This window comes from Miniopterus schreibersii, assembly GCF_964146895.1.
Source record: "Miniopterus schreibersii genome assembly, contig: HAP1_SCAFFOLD_232, whole genome shotgun sequence".
In the NCBI taxonomy this organism is placed as follows: Eukaryota; Metazoa; Chordata; class Mammalia; order Chiroptera; family Miniopteridae; genus Miniopterus; species Miniopterus schreibersii.
Genome location: NW_027669692.1, coordinates 1 through 20,000, shown reverse-complemented (window position 1 = coordinate 20,000; position 20,000 = coordinate 1). Strand labels below are relative to the sequence as shown.

The 20,000-nt window shown below is 50.0% G+C and overlaps 1 pseudogene across 1 annotated transcript; it reads right to left on the bottom strand.

The window, feature by feature from the left end:
* Positions 1-289: 289 nt before the first annotated feature.
* LOC308552101 (phosphofurin acidic cluster sorting protein 2-like) lies at positions 290-16,563 on the bottom strand (annotated as a pseudogene). The gene is made up of 5 exons: positions 16,487-16,563; positions 2,289-3,597; positions 1,832-2,025; positions 856-1,651; positions 290-469 (listed from the first exon to the last, which is right to left on the bottom strand). The product of its transcript is annotated as a phosphofurin acidic cluster sorting protein 2-like (transcript).
* Positions 16,564-20,000: the final 3,437 nt, after the last annotated feature.

The following is a 20,000-nucleotide window of genomic DNA, read 5'->3' as shown; positions in this document are numbered from 1 at the left end:
GGTGTCAGGGTCCTGAGTCCAAAACACACCTTCCATGATTCCCTAGCTCAACACTGCCTGCTTGATATCCCACCCACCAGAGAGGTCTGGTTAATAAGCAGAGCACTTGGGGGCTCCTAGTGGAGGCCACCCTGTTAATTTCCAGATTATGAGCAGATTCTCACTGAAGACTGTTTCTCTTTGTGCTTCCAGAGTCTGTCTCTGTAGTGAACTGAAATGTTAACAGGAAAGCAGCTGGTCCCTCCAGTGCCCGGCTAGAGCAGGTGGAGGGGCAAGGACAAGGGCAGGGCTAGAAGGTAGACTTGGAGAGTCCAAAGATGCAGATGAGAAAGTTCTTGAGGTGGGAGCACCACTGGGCTGCCAGCCAAAAGGACTTCACACCCTCCCCCTCCACACCCTCACTGAGAAGGGACAGCACGTTCTGCGAGAGCTTGGCCATGCAGACCAGGGGGATGGTGCCTTCCATGCTCTGGATTTGGACTGCACAGCCTTGTCCTTGATTTTCTTGGGCAAAAACATCACCTTCTTCGTCCCTTTGGTGACCACTGTCATGGAAATGGTGGGTGTGCTGCGGCCTTGCCGCTGCTGGGCAGCCTGCTGACCTGCAGAGCCTGGAAGGTTCACTTGAGCATGCTTTTGCTGGTGGGCAGGTCTTACTTATCAGAGTCTCTATTCATGTCTGTGAGCTGGGCTTCCATCTAGTAATCCACCTGCAACCCCTTCAGCTTGGAGGGAAAGCCCTGCCTGGGGGAGAACAGGCCCTGACTCACTTACCAAGAGGAGGGTATGTGGATGAGGCTCCCTTAGAGAGCTGGGTGGATGAAATCATGCTGGAGCCCAAGGGGCCCCCACCACCTGAGTCATAGCCAAGGATGTTTCCACTCTTCCAACATTTACCACCCCCTCAAAGGGAATGAACTCCTGTGAGGACTCTTTGTTGGGGCTCTTCCGCCTGGAGGTGAGCATGGCCTCCACAGTGGGCAGCTGGAGGGCACAGTTGACAACCACAATTTACTGTGTGATTCTCGATAGGATGTCCACCAAGTCCTGCAAGGCACTCAGGCCCTCCAGCTCATTGAACAGGTGCCCCCAGGCCAGATCTTGGAAGAAGTTGTTGTAGAGCTAATCCATGGAGCCCAGGTACCTGGCCACGGGGTGGGAATCTAGAGGGATGACCAGGAAACACATGTAGCCCAGCCAGCAGGGCGTCTTGTGGGACAGCTGCTCCCCAAAAAGTCTCAGCACCTAGCTGAAGTAGTGCTTCACCCCCCACACTACGATCTTCAAAGGCATCGGGGGCTGGGAATTGCAGTTGCATCTCTGTATCCAGGAGACGCTGGTGCTGAAGGCCTCCTGGACATGAGCGGCGAGTAGGTGCACACCACGGGCACGGTGACCTGCTGCAGGATGTCCCACAGGCACTGCCCCTGCTAGTCTGGGGTGTTGACAAGGATGACGCTCTTGGGCGGCTGGTAGTCAGAGATGCGGATGAGGGTTAGCTGGTTGTACACGGTCTTCCTGGGGATCAGCAGCTGGCTCGGTGGAATCGACCAGCACTGCTGGTCCCGGCGGTTGGCCCTCATGTTCTGTGGCCGCATCATCGGCTGCTCCTTCAGGGATGTGCTCAGGTCCTGGCCACCTGCCTGTTTCCCTAGGACCTGGTGGAGGGGAATACAAGAGTGCAGGATGACAGGAGTGACGTGCCCCTCGGTAAGCTGCTTTTTGGTGAACACGTCTCTGGTGGAGGTCCCTGCCTCCGGGCTGTCTTTGGGCTGTGCCTACTAAGCCCCAGGGGTTGGTGTGCTGGGGGCTCTCTTGCTGGGCTTCTTACCACCCAAGGCTCTCATCTTCTGGGGCGCATGGGACAGACGCAGAAGCCCCTTTTGCCTCTGGGCACTGGGAATGCTCCCCATCTCCATCTGGGAGCTGGAATGTGTCAGGCTGTTAAAGGATGGCCTGAGCTTGGGCTTGCAAGTGCTGAGGACACTCTCATGGTCGCTGTCCTCCATTTCTAGGCCACTGTCACTGGGGTTTTCCAGCATGTCATACAGAAGGTCCAGGTCCTCCTCCACCTCAGGGATGTGGTCTGCAGGTTCCTGCTTGAGTCCAGGGCCTCCTCCGCTACTTTGACCCTGCCCAGCCTGGCCAGGACTTTTTACTTGATATCTTGTTGCCTGGTCATGGCCGCCTTTCTTTCTATTGATGACCCCTCATTCTTAGCCTCCTCCAGGTGGAAGTTGTTCTTCTCCAGGTCCTGCCCATGCCCGGCATCATTGTTGGCCTCTTACTCAGAGGACAAGCTCTCAGACTCCCCCTCAGAGTAGTGATCCATGGACTTGTCCTGGGGGCTAGCCTGGATGGTGCTGTCCTCATGTTTGATGTGTTGGCTGAACGGAGAGAAGCTCCAGATCTTGGCCACCTGGGGGGTGGACGTGCTGGAGGCCACCGATTCTGAGACTCTGTCACTGGACTGCTTGCCACCTTGGGCCCAGGTCTTCTCTGGCACATCTGCAAGACTCTGAGGCTCCTCCTGGTTCCAGGTACTGTGGATGCACCCTGTCTTCATCTGCCAGCTGGAATGTGACAGGCCTTTGAAATATGGCTTGCCCTTGGGCTTGCGGGTGCTGATGGCACTATCATTATCCTCCATGTCTGAGTCACTGGGGTTCTCCAGAGTGCCATAGAGAAGGTCCAGGTTCTCCTTCACCTCAGAGACACACCCCTCAGGTTCCTGCTTTGACTCCAGGATCTCCTTAGGGGGTCTGACCCTCTGCAGCCATGCCATGACCTTTTGCTTGAAGGTTGGCTCCTTGGTCATGGCCGTTGTTCTCCCTTTCAAACTCTGCTCCTTCTGTGGCTCCCCCCATGGAAGACATCCTTGTCCAGGTCCTGCCACTGCCTGGCATCATTGCTGGCTTCCTGCTCAGAGGAGAAGCTCTCAGACTCCCCCTCAGAGTAGCTATCAGTAGACTTGGCCTGGGGGCCTGCCTTTCTGGAGCCGTCCTCATGGTCGATGGGCTGGCTGGACAGGGAGGAGATCCAAATCTCATCCACCTTGGGGGAGGCCTCCTTATTGCTGCTGCAGAAGCTCAGCACCTGGCTGCACAGGGGAGGTCACTGCATCACCTGGGCCATGTGGATGGTGCCCTCAGCCAGAGTCTTGTAGCCCAGATACCTGTAGCCCAGGATGGTCCGGCTCCTAAAGCACCTCCCCTCCTGCAACAGGATCTGTAGCTCCTTGCCTTCTCTCTTGAGGAAATGGGGGTATTTCAGAGAGAAGATCAGCTCCAGGTCGGTCTCCACTTGTCCACTGGGGGGCAGCACAATCTCATAGGACCTCAGGATGGTCTTGGAGCCCTGCATCTTCAAGGCAATCAAGATGGACATAAGCTCTTTCTCCAGCTCCTCGAAAACCACCTGCTTCTTTAAGGTCAGGGTGCACAACCTGGGCACACAGGTGGAGCTGGAGAAGTCCACCTCCCGGGGATCAAACTGGTTCAAGGGCACTGGCTTCTGGAGAGTGGCGGGTGCACTGGCCAGGCCCGTGGGGGGTGATGGAGCTGCAGCTGCTTGCACCTTCAGGGATGATGCTTTCTCCTGTTGTGGGACAGAGGAGGGACATTCCATCAGAGGCAGCTCATGAATTGACTGGAGGGTTGGGGACTGTAGCTCACACCCAAGCCCCAAACACTTAGTGATTGGTGGCAAGATGTGCGAGAGAAGTGATCAAAGGAGTGTGTGAACAAAAGGGGCCACCTGCTAAATGGGCTAGCTCAGGGAAGGACTGCATGGTGGCCTTGCAAACTCAGAGACCTAAAGTAAACACAAAGGATGGTCTGAAATGATAACTTTTTAACTAAAAGTAATTGATGATGAGTAGTCATATCTTATGGCAGCACCTTCCCTGACAAAGGACAATCTTTACCTTAACTGAGTCTGTCTATAGTCCTTTTGCATCTGTGAAAACCTATATTTGGAATGTCTAAGTAATTTTTCTTTTTCCAGACCTCTCAAAGCACAGGCACTGCTCTACAGAGACTACTAATTTCATTGGTATGGTTTCCCAGCTTTGTTTTCTCCCACCTCCCTAATCCATCAGGAGTGAATTTCGTGTAACCCTCATATGTCGCCCCTTTAGATTATAAACTATAAAATAAGGAAGGTGTAAAACTGCCATTTTCCAGAGCATTATCTCAAGGTGTTGATATTTTGCTTCCTGGCAACTGTCGACACTTTGGCTCAAATAAACTCACAAAAATTCTTCACAGGTTTGAATGTTTTTTACATTGACATTTACTTGGTGTAGTTTGGCAGGATTCCACAGAAGTTCACCCAGGACCACCCTGCTGACCCAGACCTGCTGCAAGGATCCAGCAATGGGTCCACTGAGCCCACCAGCTCTTCACCCATTATGTGAACTTGGGTGACTTTTCTCTTGGATCCAGGACCTTCCCTTGCTTGTGGTAGAGGGTCTGACTTTATCTGAGCTGTATTTTAAATCCTCAGAGTGGAACTAATGTTTATGGTTGACAGAATCTAGTCTAAGGCAAGATAGTCGGAAAAATGGGTGACTGGTTTTTAACTGTGGCTTTTCAATTGGAAATCCTTTCTGAGGATCTGGGCCAAAAACACTTACTCTATAAATGAGAGGTGAACTCCTTTCAGCTCCAAAGATAACGGGGTATATCCTCCTTGCAGCTCAAATATTGGGTGTTCATAGGTGACTAAGAATGTTAGTGGAGGTCTCAGAGGTCATTCCTCATGATGTGCAGGCACCCCTTAGGGAAATTCCAGCTCGACGCTAATTAAACTGACTGGCTTTTCCTGGGGAGTGCACATATGGTTTTGTCAAGGAACAACCCGAGCCCTTCAGGTTGTTTTAGACAGTCTAGAGAGGAACCAAGGCACGTAAGAGGGTTGAATGGAACTCAAGGGGGGGATCTTTGTGGAGCTCCACCCATGAGCAGCCCATTTCCACCGAATACATAACATCCCTAGAAAATTTGCTCAGCCTCTGCACATATTACAACAAATAAACAAACAAGCAAACCATAATAAAATTAAAATGAGAATTTGTGCATCCAAGGCTGGGACTTTTCAAACCCCAGCCCTCATTAATACTCCTAATAGGAAACAGAAATGGGAAGGTTTAACTAGAAAATATTCATTTATAAATGGCCAAAATGCAATTGTCTTTGGGTGCTTACAGTAATTTTTTCATGAAAATATTAGAAAACTGTTGGCTTTCAAGTTGGATGAGTGAATGGAACTAAAGAAGACTTTGAATATCTGCAGCCATCTTGAGAAAAAATAACAGAGTGGAAGGGATCGCTTTGTTGGACATCAAACTGTCCTACAAAGCCATTGTAATCAAAACGACCTGGTATTGGTACAGCAACAGGCATATAAATAAATGGAACAGAACAGAGTCTACAGAAATAGAGCCACACCATTATGGTCAATTAATATTTGACAAAGGAGGCAAGAGCATCCAATGGAGTGAAGACAGTCTCTTCAATAAGTGGTGCTGGGAACATTGGACAGATACATGCAAAAAAATTAAGCTAGACCTCCAACTATCACCATATACAAAAATAAACTCAAAATGGATAAAAGACTTAAACATAAGTCATGAAACCATAAATATCTGGAAGAAAACATAGGCAGTAAAGTCACAAATATACCATGAAGTGGAATTTTCACTGATACATCTCCTAGGGCAAGAGAAACAAAAGGAAAAATAAACATATGGGACTACCTCAAACTAAAGAGCTTCTGCACAGGAAAAGAAAACACAAAGTGCCTCAAAATACAAAGGAACCCCATGGTCTGGAAAACATATTTGCCAAAGATGTATCTGATAAGGTGCTAATTTCCAAAGTGTACACATAACTCATACTACTCAGCAAGAGGAAGACAAACAGCCCAATTAAGAAATGGGCAAAGGAGCTGAATAGACACTTCTCCAAAGAGGACATATGGATAGCCAAGAGACACATGAGAAAATGCTCAATGTCACTAATCATCAGAGATGCAAATTAAAACCACAATGAGCTATCATCTCACACCTGTCAGAATGGCTCCATCAACAAATCAACAAAGGGCATGTGCTGGCGAGGGTGTGGAGAAAGGGGAACCCTAGTACACTGCTGGTGGGAATGCAGACTGGTGCAGCCACTATGGAAAACAGTATGGAGCCTCCTCAAAAAAGTAAAAATGGATCTGCCTTTTGACCCAGTGATCCCACTCCTAGGATATATCCTAAGAATCCTGAAACATTCATCAGAAAGAATCTATGCATCCCTATGTTCATAGCAGCATTATTTACAATAGCTAAGATCTGGAAACAGCCCAAGTGCCCATCAGTAGATGTGTGTATACAAAGCTGTGGGACATTCACACCATGGAATACTATGCAGCTGCAAAGAAGAAGGATCTCGTACCCTTTGGGACAGTATGGATCAACCTGGAGAAAATTATGCTAAGTGAAATAAGCCAGGCAGAGAAAGACAAACATATGATCTCTCTTTTATTTGGAATCTACAAACTTAATAAACTGATTAACAGAATAGACTCAATGACATGGAAGCATACATCAGACTGAAGAATGTCAGAGGGATGGAGGGGGACTGGTGGGTGGAAAGGGGGATAGTAACCAGAGAATTTATATGCATATATGCACAACCCAAGGACACGGACGATGGTGGGGAGAGGGGCTGGGGAGGGGGACGGGATGGGGTGGAATGGGTCATTGGAGAGAAAAAGGGACATCTGTGATATTTTAAACAAAAAAAAGTAAATAAAAATAAAAATAATCTATTTCATTGTTTTACCCTCTACTGCATATGGTCCCTATGACTCTCTTTACCTGTGTTTGTTTAGTGACTTCCTTGTCCCTTGATTATACACAGTAAATACTAGTGTAATAAATGAGTGCTTGAAATAAGAAAAAGAAAAAAGAAAGAAAATAGATGAATGAATGCAAAGCATGCCTTCCATTGGAAGTTAGAAGCTTCCAAGGAGAAGCACAAATACATTCTTTTAAAAAGGATGGTAATTATAAACTTTAGGGACTATCTCTGAACTCTCCTGAAGCTAATATCTGCCAACAGCCCACCCCCCCCCCTTCCACATTCCTCCCTGGACCCTCTGTTCTCTGGGCTTCCTCTCCCTACTTGCCCTTCCCCTTCCTTCCCTCCCCTGGGGTCTCCTCCCTACACTCCCTACTGCCTGAAGGGAAAATGAGGAGGGGAATTCTAACAGCTCCCTTTGGAGAAAAGCTGGTCTCAGCCAGAGGGGAACCAGCAATTGTTCCCAATGTTCTCCATGAATCGGAGAGGTTCGCAAAGAAATTTAGCTGTTAGGACATGTAACCCTGACTCTTCTGATGTACTCCAATTAATATACCTACTGCTTTCTGGGAGCAAAAGCACAGGATTACTCAATAAGGTTTGCAGACAACTTTCATGGAGACGTCTGTCCAGTTTAAGGACTATTGGAGGCTGAAATAAGACTTAGAAAAAAACAAAAGCAGGCTCAGAGCTTCTCCAAGGGTGGTTCTTCTCAGGTCAGTTTGGGAGAAGTTGGAATTATCATAAACGGGAAGCCACTGAGGCCCCTGTAGATACTGGGGCTACTTTATTCGCTCTTACCCACACCCAACTAATTGCCTTCCCTTTGGAGTAAAGCTTCTGTACACATATCAGGAATATTTAACCAATGTCTGTTTTTAAATCACAACCTGTTTCCTTCCAACTAGGGAATGCTATGGGATACATATCTATCTTTGCTCATCAAATCTGGCCGCATTAACCTGACAGGGTGGGATGGGTGTTTTGGGGTGTGTGTGTGTGTGTGTGTGTGTGTGTGTGTGTGTGTTTTAAATGAAATCAGTGATGCCCACCTATGCTTTTACCAGAAGGGTAATATGTCTTTAGAACTAAATGAACCAGATACTGGACCAAAGGGGGGAAATCATGATTTCAAAGGAACCTCCAAAGAGGAAACACATCTGGAGACTGACTGAAGGTTTGCTAACCATCGTTTCTTTGTTATCTTCCATGAGAGCCTGAGAAACAGCTTAACAGGACACCCGCCCTACTCAGAATGGCCCAAAGAGCCCAGAGACTTGCAGAGATACCTCTAACTCTCTGATTGCTCCATAGATCTCTCTGTAGATGGGAAGCCAGGCCACAGTGCCTTGAGACTCCCCTTTTGGGGTACATACTTGCCATCCGGGTGAAATATGACCCTGAGCCCCTCAAGAAGAAGGCTACTCTTTTTTTGTAACGTGACCTGGTCTTAATACAAAGCAGGCAATAGGTTTGGTCAGTTAATGGCACCACTCATTTTAATACTGTCTTGCAGCTAGGTCCTGTTTTACCATGGGTTTGTGAATGGGTTTGTCATTCCCTTGCCAACATTTGGATGGCAACCCAGTGCCTGAGCTATTGAAAATGACTCTCCTTCTCTTATAACTGAAGTCTTCACAGGGCCAGAGATGTGGCTCTAGAAACAATTCAAAGCCCACCAACTCCTTCTACCTAGCCCAACTCTCTTCCCACCACCAGCCCAGGGCATCTCAAGTGGCTTATAGATAATTGACATTGTGATACCAAAGTCCCAGGATCTTTGAAATGCAAGTACCCGACTTCACCAAGAATGTAGTCTGGGCTTTTTTATTTTTAATTTTTTTGGTAATCCTCACCCCAGGATATTTTTTCCATTGCGTTTTGGAAAGAGTGGAAGAGAGGGGGGAAGGAGGGAGAGAAGACAGAGAGAGAAAAACATCAATGTGAGAGAGACAAGTGGCCTGGTAGCCTACCTGTTGCCTCTGCTGCTCACCCTGACTGGGCAGGGAGAGAACCTGCAACCCAGGTAGGGGCCCTTGACCAGAAATTGAACCCAGGACCCTTCAGTACACCAGCTGATGCTCTAACCACAAAGCCACACCAGCCAGTGCTAGGCCAATTTTTAAAATACAAAGCTCTGCAAGGTAAATCTTATCAAAATAGAAAAAAAAATCACAACACACCCTCATCCACCTAGGCAAATCACCTTAACTCATGTCAACTATTCCAAATTAGTGAATTTTATTTAAAATTATTGAATATCTAGATACTTTGAAATAACATGAAATACAGAAACACTGATTTATAGGCAAGTCTTAAGTGCTTGCTTTGGGTTTTTTATTACAGAAAGCCTGTAAAATGGATTTGGAGCTGTTGATGTAATATCTTGTGCTTTGTTGAAGGTGTGTTTTGTGACACTGAGAGTGTTTAAAATATGTTCATAAATATTAGTCTAAGCAATGCTGGTTGTTTACTTTTTTGGTTAACATTTGAAATTAAGGCTTGTAAGAGATAAAATTCAAGTAGGTGTTATAATAGAAAGCATTAGGTGTGAAGGGTCTTTTATCTGGGAAATGGAAGACAGTGAGTTGTTCCAAGGACAGTTATTTCTGAATGGGTGAGAAGGTTTGTGAAAGTTGTAGAAAAGTGTGTAAAAGGTTGTTAACGGCTATAAAATTTTGTGAAAGTCTTGAATTTATAAAACTATATATTCTGCCCTAGCCTCTTTGACTCAGTGGGTAGAGCATGAGTCTGGGGACTGAAGGGTTCTGGGTTCAATTCCGGCCATGGGCATGTACCATGGCTGCAGGCCCTGCCTGGGTTGGGGTGTGTGCTGGAGGCAACCAATTGGTTTATCTCTCTCACATTGATGTTTCTCTCTCTCTCTCTCTCCTATTTCTCCCACTCTCACTGAAAAGCAATGGAAAAATATCCTCAGGCAAGGATTAAAAAGAAAAATTCTTGCCTTTTCTCTGTAAGAAGTAGTAATTCCAATTCTGTGCATGGTCTTTAGGTGATATGTGTTCATCTGTTCATGATGTGTGGTGAATTGCCAGCCTCTGGATAGCATTACTAGGATATAATCTTTTATTAACCCAAAAAGAGAAAATAGTTACATAAATAAGCAGAATTCTATAGTCTGGACAAAATATTTAATATTAAAACTGTTTTGAAGTTTGATTAATGTATTTTAGAGTTATTACCATAAAATGTGTTTGTTTTACCAAAATGGACAAAAAATTATGATATAAACTTTTAGTTAAGTATATTTGACAACCTTCCCCAACTTTAAATTTTAAGAGACTTTTTCACTAAGAGATGACTAAGTTATTCCAAAGGGCCCTGGATACCTCAAGGATTTATTCTCCCTCCTTATAAAAGGAACATTTTTTAACTAAATTAAGCATATTCAACATGCTTGAAATTACATGGGAACTTTTGCCAAACAAAAATAAGAACTGTTCTGTTTGTGTACTTATATTTTTATTAAAATACATTTTATAAAGAGTTCCACCTGCTCTAGGAAGGAACGTACAAAGATTCAAAGCCAAGTTCAAACAGGAAACTCTTAGGGTAACAGGTGACCTGTCAGAGACACCAGGCAAGCCAAGAGTGATGGTTCCCTGTGGGGACATCCCGCAGTTGTACTCCCGATATTTGTGGTCCACACATTGGGAGTTTATGAATTATTTCCAGTGCTCAAAACACACTTCCAATAAGCCATAAACAATGTTTGGAATATTACATATTATTTGTGCTTTATATATTAAAATTGTGTATTGAATCTCAATACATACACACAGACACATATGGACTTCGTATTATTCTCTATGTTATGTCACAGTAATTATTATTTACCAAAATGTATTCTCTTGAAATGTTATCTCTTACAAAAGACAAAAGATTTTATCTATTGCATTATAGTCAAATCTCTAACCATGCCGCTTTGTCATTCATAGACAGTCACTGTGTTACCCTCATGCACTGAGAAATATGTTACATCTCTAGAGAAATCCATGAAAAGGGCCCTGGCTTACTCTAAATTACAGGATTATAAGCAGGTCAGATCTCTGAACTGAGTGAAGATTTATAGAACTCTAAGGAATAACTGAATTCCTGACAATACTGGCAAATAATCAGGATAAACAGAAAAAACTGGTGATGGGACTAAATCAACTGATGATTATTATTGTTCTTATGACTCTGTTTTAAATATTGCTGATTTTAAAACCTTTTTGTTTTCCAAATATAAGGAAAACTAAAAGCAGACATTCTACATTGTCATCAATGACTCACTAACTAGGTTGTAGGGACAGATAAATTAGTAGCAGTCATTTCCCAGTCCTCCCAGGAGATTTTTGTCCTTTGAGAGACAGTAATTGAAGACTCTCTCCAACAGTGTTCAAAGGGACTGCACCTTATCAGGGGCCTAACGGCCAATGGACACGGGCCCCCATCTCTGACACTCACCCCCATCTACATGATCAAAGACTTTTCAAGGTCGAGAAGCCCCAGACCAGGGAGGCAGACAGCTCTCCCGACGAGGGCTGTATGCTCACAAATTACTGCTGCCCAAACCTTGTTCTTGTAGCACCGAATTGTATTGGTTAAATGTACATAAAATGATTTTTATATTATTATTATCTCCTTCTAGTTTCCTGATGGAAGCAATATCTGTCTCCCTTATTAGATTTTAACTTGGGAACCTGCTGATTTCTCCCACCTACTAGACAATGATATTCTGATGATCGGTTATGAAAATGAAATAGTAGTGTCTTAATTCATCTGGCCAAACATATCATAAGTACACGTGACAGTGGGTGAACAAGGAAAACATAATTAGCTTAATAAAAATTATGATACTACATGTAAAGGGTTTTCAGTTGTCTGGGTTGATTATTGCCCTCAGACCCTCCTTGCCCTTTTCTAGTGTTATACATTTTCTCTTCCTAAACGGTGTTACTGGTTCCATACAGTGGCTTTTGTTCCTGGTATGTAAATGTGATTTTTGTTTTGTTCTGTTTTTAAACATATTGTTATTGATTTCAGAGAGTGGAAGGGGAGAGAGAGACACACATCCACTGATTGCCATCCGCACATGCCCCTACTGGAGCCTGGGATGGATCCAGAAATGGAGGCACATGCCCTTGGCTGGAATGGAACCCGGGACCCTTCAGTCCACCAATGTTCGAGCCACAGAGAGAAACCAGCTATAGCTGAAATTATAACTTTTTAACTAAAAGCAGTTTATGCTGGGTAGTCATCGCCTATACTGGCTTCTTCCCCAACAAAGGCCAATCTTTACTTTAACTGAGCCTGTCTATTGTCATTTTGCATCTACGATAACGCATCTTAGAAATTTCACAGTAGTTTTCCTTTTTCCCAAGCCCTCGAAGCATAGGCACTGCTCTGCAGAGACCACAAATCCCCTCATTGCTATTAAGTTAAATATTACAAAAGTCTCCCTTTTAATATTTCTAAAAATTTGGGGAGAGCAACTTTATATTTGGTCTGAAGGAGGCTGGACCATGGGAATGAGTGTGTGTGTGGGGGGGGCAGGGACAGGGACCTAGTTTCCTCTGGAAATTGGACTCTAGGAGAGATCTCAGGGGAGTGGCAGGGTGGCTTCTGGAACCGGGGGCCCCTTTGCCTGCATGGGGTCCTGGAGTTTGGGTGAACTCGGCACCTACACTCACCCTGACCCTGTGCTGCACTCCTGTGGGTGTGTGAGGCACCTGTGCCTCCTGCAGGGGGATGGAGTTGAGGTCGCCATCTGTCAGCTCTTGTCGGTTGTCCTATGGGGAGCTCTGTAAAGACAGTTCCCAGTCACCAGGCAGAAAGCCTCAGAGCCCTGCTTTTGCTGGTTCCAGACCCCTGTGACCCTCCACTCCAGACACACACACACACACACCATGGTCTGCTCAGACGTCCACTGGAAAGGCAAAGGTCTAACAGCCTGAGGGCCCAAGGATCCCACTGGCACAGACCTGAGGCCCCTTGGGAAGCTCCTCCCCACCCGCCTGCCCTGCCCTGGGGTGTGATTGTGACAGGACCTCTAGGTAATCCAGTGCCCAGAACCCTGTTCCTGCGCCAGCGGGTGTGTGGGTTGCACAGGGATGGCTCACAGAGGCGGCCTGGCCTGGATTGGTCTCGCCCTGGCTGCCCTGTGTTACCTCAGGCGATCTTCTTGAAAATGGCCAGCGACGTCGGGGGTTAGGGTTGAACCAATGTCGGCAGACACTAGAAGAACTCTCTCTGCGGGGTCCCCTGAAGCAGGAGCCCGATCACTGGAAGACAGCAAGGGAACATCTCGCACTCTCAAATGTCTCTCGCCAAGCGAGGTGGTTGTTGGGCTGTTGCTAGAAATTGGGTGCCTGGTAACCGGGGTTCCAAGTTCTATTGGGAAGTGACCTCACTTCCTGGGATCAACTCCCCTGGGTCCCCTCATCTGATAACAGCTCTACAGACAGTCCCGGGGGCCGCCAGCCACGCCCGGCCGGGCTGCCTTGTTTCCAACCCCCCCAAGGTCATGACACCTGGAGTGTGGGTGTGTGCGCGTGGGCACAGGCCGCTGCTCTCATTCTGGATCCGGAACAGAGCGGCCCCCACGTGTGGAGGAAAGGCACCAGCTCCCAATGTGTCAGGGTTTCCAATGACCCAACCACTGGTTGGGCTTCTCAATAGAATGGATCCTACTGGACTAGTAACTGAAGTAAACACATCCCCCAAACAGTGTGAAGGGAGGGCGCCGCCAGCTTGCAAACAGGATGCCACAGGGTCCGCGTGAGTGGGGATGAAGGATCGAGGTTCTGCAGAAGCAATGGGGAAAGTGTGACCTCGGTCAAGGACAGGTATAACGTCTATATGCCCTGACTTGGGACAAAGCCCAGATGCAATGCAAATAGAGCATCTGGTTGGAAATCCTTGTCACCTGCTCAATAAAGCAGGAGCCCAGTCAGCGTCACCCTCGCAGCCCCGCGTTAGGGAGGCCCATATGCACTTGAAACTGTAGCACCTCCAAGGGTCTGCTCCTCAGACTCTGTTTTACCTGGAGGACGCCAGGCCTTAACCCTGCAGGGCCCGTCAGCAGAAACCACCTGCAGACTTAGATGGGAGGTGACAGCGAGGGGGTCTGCTCGGAGGACAGCACACTGGCTCATCCCAGGGAAGGCGGCTCTGGCTGAGGGGGCCTATGGCAGGTGGTGTCTCAACTGCACCCGGCTGGGGCCCAAGTTGCAGGAATGGCAAGTGCCTGTGGACCCACGGCGGGAAAGTGGAAGAGGAGGACTGGGGGATGGAGCCCCAACAGAGCTGAAGGGCACAGCCTCCAGGCAGCACTGAGCTCCCCACAGACGCCAGGAACATGACATGCAGGAGGAGGCCGCTCCTCCCCCTCACCTGAGCTCCACACCCACACCTCGGGCTGCACCTGACGGGTCCACCCCACTTCACCTCTCTGGCTCTCCCCTAAGAGGTGGGTTGAAGTAACTCCCCGGGAACCTCCACCACCAGCAGAGACCTGGATCCCGGCCTGGCCCTTGGTCTCAGGGTCTCCTCAGCCAAGGCCCAGGCGCTCACGGGCTCGCTCTCTCCCGATCCTTCTCTCTCCTGGCTGCCCACCCCTTCCTGGGAGAAACATCTGCTCCAAGGGGAGAGACTCACCAGGGCTTCTCCCACTGCAACCAGTAGCCTGTGGTAAATGAGGCCATGAGAAAGAGAGTGGCACCGGCTCCCAGACACACCCAGCTCTGTCGCAGCTTCTGCTGGCCACACACAGGCAGCCGGGATGGAGGCGGCCCTGGGCCTGCTGTCAGCAGATGGGGAAGAAGTTTCTAGCACAGAAGCAAACATATGTTGGGAGTTCCAGAGATATGGGGGCCACAGAGCCGATTTCTACCAGGACATCTTCAAGGAGCTACAGAGTCGGCCGCTGGAAAAGTGCTCCCTCCACCAGCACGAAATGCCCGGCGGGTCCAGGACCCAGCGCGGCCCCACCCCAGGTGCAGTCCCCTGTGGGCTCCCCACCACAGCACACTCTCTGCCTCTCAGGCCTCTGAGGACCCAATACCCAGATGCCCCCTTGCCCAAAGCTTGCCTCTGCAGACAAAACGAAGGTAACAAATGACCCAGACATAGCACATCGGGGGTGAGGGTCAGGGGGCTGGAGGAATGAGGCCTTTTCCAGAGATGGGAGGTGCTCACAGGGTGTCCTGGCGAAGGAGCAGGCAGGGCTGTGGCCAGGTTGGGACACTGGGAGAGATAGCTGGTCTGGTGGGCAGGTGGCCAGTGGAGCAACAGGCCTGCAATGATCAGAGCAGTGAACGGCACCCCCAAACTGCTAGGACAGGAGCCTTCTCCAAGACAGAATCAAGGCTTTCCCTGGAGAAGACAAAAAGGGAGGATAATCAAATGCTGGGGGAAGGAAGGAAGGGAGAACGCAGGTGCCCATGGCCATCGCCCTGCATATCTCAGGACAGGAGGGTGCCCCACACAGGATGCCCGACATCAGACTGCCTGAGGAGTTGGGCATGCACACGAGTCTGGTGAACAGAGGCATCTGGAGTACAGGATGGGAGCTGGAGGCGAGTGTCAGCATCCCCATCTTCTCCAAGTTTCCATAGATCCAGTTTATATAAAATGGGCTCAGCTCTGCCCCTCTCCTTGGTTCCAACTGCCACTCTCACCCCTGGAGTCCCTTTGCAGGGTGGGAATTCAGAAGGGTCTCTACTAACTTCAGCAGCACAAGCTCAGGCCTTGAGGGGAGCTGGGCCCAGGCCCTCATCAGTTGCAAACGACATGTTCCTCCCCTGTGGCTGGGAGCAGAGGTCCTCCCTCAGGTTGCTCTCACAATGTTTAGGGCGCTGAGGCATCTCTGCGAGGGCACAGCTCATCCCAGAGCCCTGGCCAAAGACATAAGGAGGGAAAGGTGGCCGAGAGCAGAAAGGCAAGGGCTCAAACTGAGGACACTCCCTCCAGGGGAGGAAAGCAAGCTCTACATTACGGCCCCTCAACCCAGCTGCTCTGGGGCAGAGAAACCAACTCAGTGAGTCTGGGCCAAATTACCAAACAACCTTCCCATCCACACCTGAGGCCATCTGCTTCCTTCCCCATCCTGGGCCCCAACACAGAGGCTTCAGAAGAGGCCACTGACCCTCCCCTGCTGTCAGGATGTCAGGTTAGCAGGCCATGAGGCCACAGGAGAACAAACATTTGACTCACCTTTGACAGGCGAATGACTCTTCTTCCATATTAGTGAACCTATTTCAAGAAAAATCCATACAAGGGTTTTATAAAACTAGACAAAACAAACCCTACTCATTGTAACTTCTGTGCACTCAGCTCTCAACTCTCTGGTGAGCTCAGGAAGGGACCAGAGGCCCAGTAGCAAACTGTTCACAACTCACATCTGTGTGTCCAAGGATGTGGCTCTAACATAGGATGTGGGACGGAGGTGGCTGGAGACCCCCAGGCTGATGCCTTCGCCATGCGGGACCAACAGTATTACCCCAGATCTAAGCAGAGCTTTCCTTCCCCAGCTGCGATGTGTCCCCAGAAGGAGGGCTGGCTTTCTGAGGAGGTTGGGATGTGGGATGCGGGAGGCTCCACCTGCCACCCCCAGACCTCTAGGTCCTTACCGCACTGGAGCTTGCATGGCTAAGCTTATCAAAGAGGAACTTCAGGTTTGACCTCGGGGAATTTCTGCTCTTGGCATCTAGGAGAAAGAAGAAAGTCTGTGAAAGAGGGGGTGGGGCTGTAGAGGTCAGGAGCTGCTGAGGGGAACTGGGCAGGGAGGCCAGGAAAAGGGGTCCTCCCCTCCACCAGACACTCTAGCTGACTAGCACCAATTCACAAGACCCAACTCTTAAATTTTTAGAAATGTTGTGAGCTGATCGTTAGACACAGTCATTTAAAATTAAATTATATAAGCTTATAATTAAATGATACTCATCAAAGTTAATAAATACCCAGAAGTCATCACTTCCTCATTATTTCACTAACTTTTACTATTACCTATTCTTTTAAGGTTATTTACGTCCATTGTTTCTGTTAGTTCTTCCCAACCCCATGTCACATTGGCCACCTGAGATCAGCAAGTGCTACAAATCAGCTCGATCTACTGTTTTCCTGTCTAGACTTCAGAAACTACTGGAGAAAACAGTAGTGATACACGTTAAATGTGAAAATGTATTGTGTCTAGGGCATTGTGAACAGCACAACAGACTGAGTAAATATTCTTCCAGTATTTGAAAATGATTCAGATTCTGCAGAGAAGTGGCTCATGGCACTGACAAAATAATGTCAATCCCCATTCATGTCGGGATTTGCATCCTTAAGGTGGCTATGGATACAAAGTTAGGCAAATAATTAGTAAAAGTGTTTTTGTGAGCACCAATTGGCTATATGGGATTTAGAGTAAAGAGCATTGTATATTTTACCATTATTTGTAAATTATGTGCTTTGAATCCTTTATATCAGTAAAATTTACAATAAACCTATACAGTCGTGTGGCGGGGGGGGGGGGGGCGGCAGTCTGGGGACAACAGGAGAGCCAGTTGTTAATCATTTCCCAGGACACCACTGGCAGGGTCAGGGGGGACACACCTAGCTTTCTGATTTTCCTCTGGCCCAGGGAGAGAACCTACAGCTCAGCACACTGCACCTGGAGGCCATTGATTTACTCCTGGTTCCTCAATCAAGTGGTTCCTCCCAGTGCCATGAGCACGTACCGGTGTGACCTGCCAACCCCTTCTCAAGGTCCCTGGGAGCCGGTGTGAAAAGATCAATGGTCAGGGCATGTGAGATTATGGAAGGTGCATGTCAGGCCCTTCCAGGTCACCTCCCTCCCCTCAACCCTGTCTCTCTCCAGTCAGCCGAACAGCCTAAAACATGTTTCCAGGCCTCTGCAGGCCAGGGTGGGCCTCCCGGTACCCAGAACAGCTTCCTTGGGGCTAGGGGTGGAAGGCGGCCCCTCAGCATTAAATATTATCAGGGAGAGGGGCCGGTGGTGCAGGAAGCACCAGGCAGGAGTTACCAGGCCCGTTCCAAGTGCCCTTCTGTCCTGGGTGACCTTCAGCAAGTCGCAGACACTCTCTAAACTTCCTTTTACTCAAAGCTTTACTTATTTTTATATTTAATACCAAATAGGTGCTAAGCTTGGTTCCCAATACTTTCACTCATTCCTTCTGTCATTAATGAAGTCTTGCTTTTTAAATCCATGAATTTGTATGGCTACCCCACTTCACAGATGAGGAAACTGAGACTCAGAGAGGCCAGCCTGTCAATCGTGTAGCCAGGATCTCAGCCCAGCTCTGCAGCCGCCCAGCCAGGGGGAGCTGAGGGAGAGGAAGCACCTGAACTGGCCCTTCCTGTGTCTCCACTGAGACCACTTTCCTGCCTCAGCCCATGGACGTTCTGGGCCAGATAGTTCTTCATTGTGGGGTCTGCTGTACATTGTAGGATCTTAGCAGCATCCCTGACCTCTGCCCACTGGATGCCAGCAGCAACCCCTCCCGCAATCATGACAATCAAAAAGACATTTTGTCCAGACGTTGCCCCACGTGCCCTGGGGAGCAAGCTCACTCCCAGGTGAGGTCCACTGATTATACTATCTTTCTGTCCCTGTCACTTGACAAACACCTAGGTTAACATTTGTAAGTTTCTTACAAGCAAACCTCACACAACCACCTCCGCTCTGCTCCCCTGGGTCTCCCTCCCTTCCTGTCCCGGGCGCCCCTCCCCGAGCTCAGCACTTGGGGGTCGCACTGGGGCGCCGCCTGCTGGGCGAGGGACTGTGCGGCTCCCCGTCCGCTCCGCCCCGTGGGAGGAATTTCCAGACCCACAGTCCCCAGGGTGCGGCCCGCTGCTGCCGCCCAGGGGCTCCTGGTCCCCGCTCTAGAGAGGGGTGAGTGGCCCGGCGGGGTCTGGACGCACAGGCGGGGTTTGGGGAAGGGGGCAGGAGACCGGGGTCCTGCAGGTCCTGCCCGGATTCCCCGCTATCAGGCGGGGGCTTGTGAGTCGGGGCTGGAAGCGGGAGGGGGGCTGGGGGAGGGGACGCTGAGCGGGGTTGGGAGGCGGGGGAGGCGCCCCTAGTGGCTGGGCAGTTTTGCTAACACCTGACCCCTCCGGGATGTACAGGGAGGGGGAATTCCCGCCTTCCCTATCCTGCGGGCTCAGTGGGCAGCTCTGCCCATCGCCTCCTTCCCACTAGCCTGGGTCCCCAAGGTCACTGGGAGGCAGGGGTCAGGAGCCCAACCTGCGCCCAGGCATTTGTGCTCCATTGTCCTGTGTAAAAACGCAGACAGGGCATTGCTGGACATTAAGGAGTGTCCGGCAGAAAGACACCCCAGGGGGGATTTACAGAGGCTCAAGTCCACACCCTGAGCTTGGGGGGCGCCCCAGGGCCCGGGCAATTGGAAACCCCATGGGAGGCAGAGGTGGGAGCAGGCTGTGCACCTCCCGACCCCGGTCCCTGTATTGTACCCCATCTTGGGGCGCCCTCGAGGCCCTGCGGGGAACAGGCGGGGTGCGGGGACCCAGGGGGATGGGGAGATGACACGGGATGACAGGGACAGGAGGGCGCCAGGGGACCCAGGGAGGGCGCGGGGGACGGGGAGACTCTCTGTCCCCCGTGCAGAAGCCGGGATGGTGCATGGGGACCAGTGCTCCTCGGGGCTGCGCAACAGGAGGGCCGGGAAGCGCGCAGGGCGGGCGCAGCGCACAGGCGGCCTATGTACCCCCTCGAGTCCGCTCCCAACAGTCCAGGCGGGGCACGAGGGGCGGGGCCTGTGCGCAGGCGCGGGCGTGCGCGGTCTCTCAGGGCCGCGGGCGGGGCTGCCTGGCCTGGCGCCTGCTGAGAGGGGTTGCGTGACCTCACCCGTCAGGCGCTCCGCGGGCCGTGATTGGGCCTCAGGTAGGGAGCGCGTGCCCGCCCAGCCAATCCGCTGCGACGGCGGCTGCGTGTTCTGAGCGTGGGGGAGCGCGGGGCGGGCCGGCCTCAGCTTCCTCGCCGCCAGTAGACCAATCCGCCGCACTCTGGGCCTTGCCAGCCTCGCATCCTCCGGCTGTCTGCGCCACCGCCTTGGGCGTGCCTGGCCTGCCCGCTGCCCGCCGCCCGCCTGCCGCCTGCCGCCTGCCGCCTCCACCACGGCC